Below are 2,970 nucleotides of genomic sequence, written 5' to 3'. Positions count from 1 at the left end.
GAGGAACCGGAGCCTAGCCAAACGGAGCCTTTTGGACGTGGGCGCACCGCAATGTGTGTACTGTAGCAAAAGGTTTTCTCTCTCTCAAGCTCAAAATATACTGTGAAGATGGAGAAGATTGTGAAGCCAGGATTTAGAGGCTTTATCGGCTTCTACTATCGGCCTGTTTGCTGGTTGGTTTCTGGGCTGGTTTGGGCTGGCTGGTGCTGGTTCGTTGTGAGAAAAAAACACTGTTGGCTAGCTGGTTTGGGCTGGCTAAAACCAACGAGCGAACAGGGTGTATATATATAGTGCACTACAGTACCAGACAGTGGTGAAGCTGAAGCTAGGCAGCATAAACCTTGCCAAAGAGGTCCTTAATAGTAATGACAAAACGTGCTTCCAACAGTCTATTAGGTAGGTTATATTAGCCTCGAATGCATGCATGCACGCACGCATGTATCAATCCAATCCGGGCCGGGGAGCACGCAGAGGACCACTGCATGCACACCGTACCCAGGGGGATTTGAGAAAGGATCTGAATGAAAAGGATGCATGCTGTGGACTGCAAATAATGGATGCGTGCCGTCTATCGATGTATACATCCATCCACAAGATTTGTGGCGTATGTTTCACCAACGTACGTACATCATACCCTGCTGTATGTATGTATGTATGTATGTATGTATGTATGTATGTATGTATGTATGTATGTATGTACAGGGGCGAAGCTACATAGTAGCTTGTGGGTGCCCATGCACCCACAGAAATTTGAAAAACCTTTATTAGGAACAAATTTTTATCATGATTGTAGATCAAATTTTCACACCTATAACAGAAAGGCACCCCCCTCTAATGTACTCTAGCTTTGCCGCTGTGTATGTATGTGTATGTATGTATGTACACACATTATTCAATTCCATCTACATTTATTCGACACTGTACACATGCAGCACCATACACATCTCTTCGATCACTTGGTCTGCACTGCACCTCCTGTTGCCATTCATTCATCGCGTGCCCACAATGCTCAAGCAAGTCACGTCTCAGGTACTATACAACTCCCTCTGTTCTAAATTATAATTCGTTTGATTTTTTTTACCTTGATCACTCATCTTATTCAAAAAATTTATAAAAACATAGTCCAATTTAAGTCATTCTTGAAGAACTTTTGTTAATAAAACAAGCCACAGCAAAAGAAGTGATATTTTGCACAAATTTTTGAATAAGACGAATAGTTAAACTTGGGGCCAAAAAGGTTAAACGAATTATAATTTAGAACGGCTTTAGGATTTCCCTTCCCCATGAAACTAAAAGTTTTAATTTTCATCGTCCTAGAATTTGGGTCTCTCTTAATTAATGTCTGATGGTTGTGCAGAAAAATTAATTGACGAGCCTATATATCAACTGGAGTACGTAGCTTTGAAAATAAAGGTGAAACCGTGGAAGTTAAGTTTCTCCAAGAAGTGACAAAGTCTTCTTTTTTCTGATGCTGCTCCTTCCGTCCTAAAAGACAAGATATTAGGTATTTAAAATTTGTCTCAAATTATAAGATTTTTTGGAATTGCTCAACCCCATCCATGCGTGTCTGCAGTGGGACACTCAGGACCCAGCATGTTAGTTTTTTTGCTAACTGAACTAATTAGTGAGGGGTAATTAAGTTTTCTTTACTAGGCTACTACTTATCTGGCCTTAAAATAATTTGGATATCTTGTATTTAAGGACGGACAGAGCAGTGATGAAATATGTTCAGTTTGGGGCCAACAATAGTCTACTGACGGTTCACATCAGTAATAAGTCGCTGTCTACCGAATGATAAAAAACGGCAAGTCAAAATACTAGAGTTGTCTGTTTTAACCGCTCATGCATATGCACCTTTCTAATCTCAGTCGATCATAGGAATAATGATATGATCTCGCTTTCAGCAGCATGCATGCGGCAGCCGGCAGGCCTCATTTCCTGTCAAAGCTGACTACTACGCGTTGCTAATTAAACAGAGAGACTGTTCAAAGCATACAGGTGATGAGGTCCTGATCGACCAACCTGCAGGTAGACGAAGAAAGATCATCATCAGTCAGACAGAGGATCTCATTTCTTCTTGTGTCTTTGTTTCGGTGTGTGCTGTTTTTAGGCAGCAGGACGACCTAGCTGCTGCATGCACAAGCAGAGGTTGGGTAGTTAGTTAAGAGGCTGCTGACTCACTCATGACTTCTTCAAGTCTCTAGAAGCTAGCTAAGGGCATGTATATGTGTAGAGCCAAGTTGGACTCTGATGACTTCCAACCATCTTCCAGCAAGTGAAAACATATAGTTATTCTGATTTAAAATAGGACTCTCTGATGACTTCCAGGCCTCATTATTTAGGATGGGTTGCATAGTAAGAATAGTCTAACTATGCCATCACAAGCAATGCTATTGCTGTTAGGCCTAAAGCTTAGTTAGTTTACTGAATTATACATCTGAGAAATCAGAGTGTTGGTGTGTGCAAAGTGGCAGGAGAGGATGATTTAAAATAGGACTCTGATGACTTCCAGGCCTCATTATTCAGGATAGGTTTGCATAATATAATATGAGAAATTTTGCATCTCAGAAATCAGTGTTGGTGTGTGCAAATTGGCAGGATATGCATATGCCCCCCGAATGGTCCATCCATGATGCGGGGGTTTTCCCTTTTTTCTAAGGGAACATCCATGATGCGAGTGGATGCATGCGATTGAGAGCCGGCGGCCCAGAGGATGATGCTGTCTGCACTGCTTCACATCAAATTTATGGGCCTGCGGCCCAGCCCAAACTGATGTTTCGAAATCCTGTAGGCCCAACCAGCAACCGTCAAAGTAATAATAATGATTATAATACTACTTACTGTATATGAAATGAATACTACTTCTGAAAGCATCTGGAACTATAGCGCGACAAATAAAGACAAATGAGAGAACGCGCAACAAAAAAACTCAGTTAAAAGTTTAACGATGGCACATAGACCAGACAAAAT

The sequence above is a fragment of the Miscanthus floridulus genome, chromosome 16 (assembly GCF_019320115.1).
Source record: "Miscanthus floridulus cultivar M001 chromosome 16, ASM1932011v1, whole genome shotgun sequence".
Classification (NCBI taxonomy): Eukaryota; Viridiplantae; Streptophyta; class Magnoliopsida; order Poales; family Poaceae; genus Miscanthus; species Miscanthus floridulus.
The sequence above is the reverse complement of the archived record's forward strand: the minus strand, read 5'-3'. Positions refer to the sequence as shown.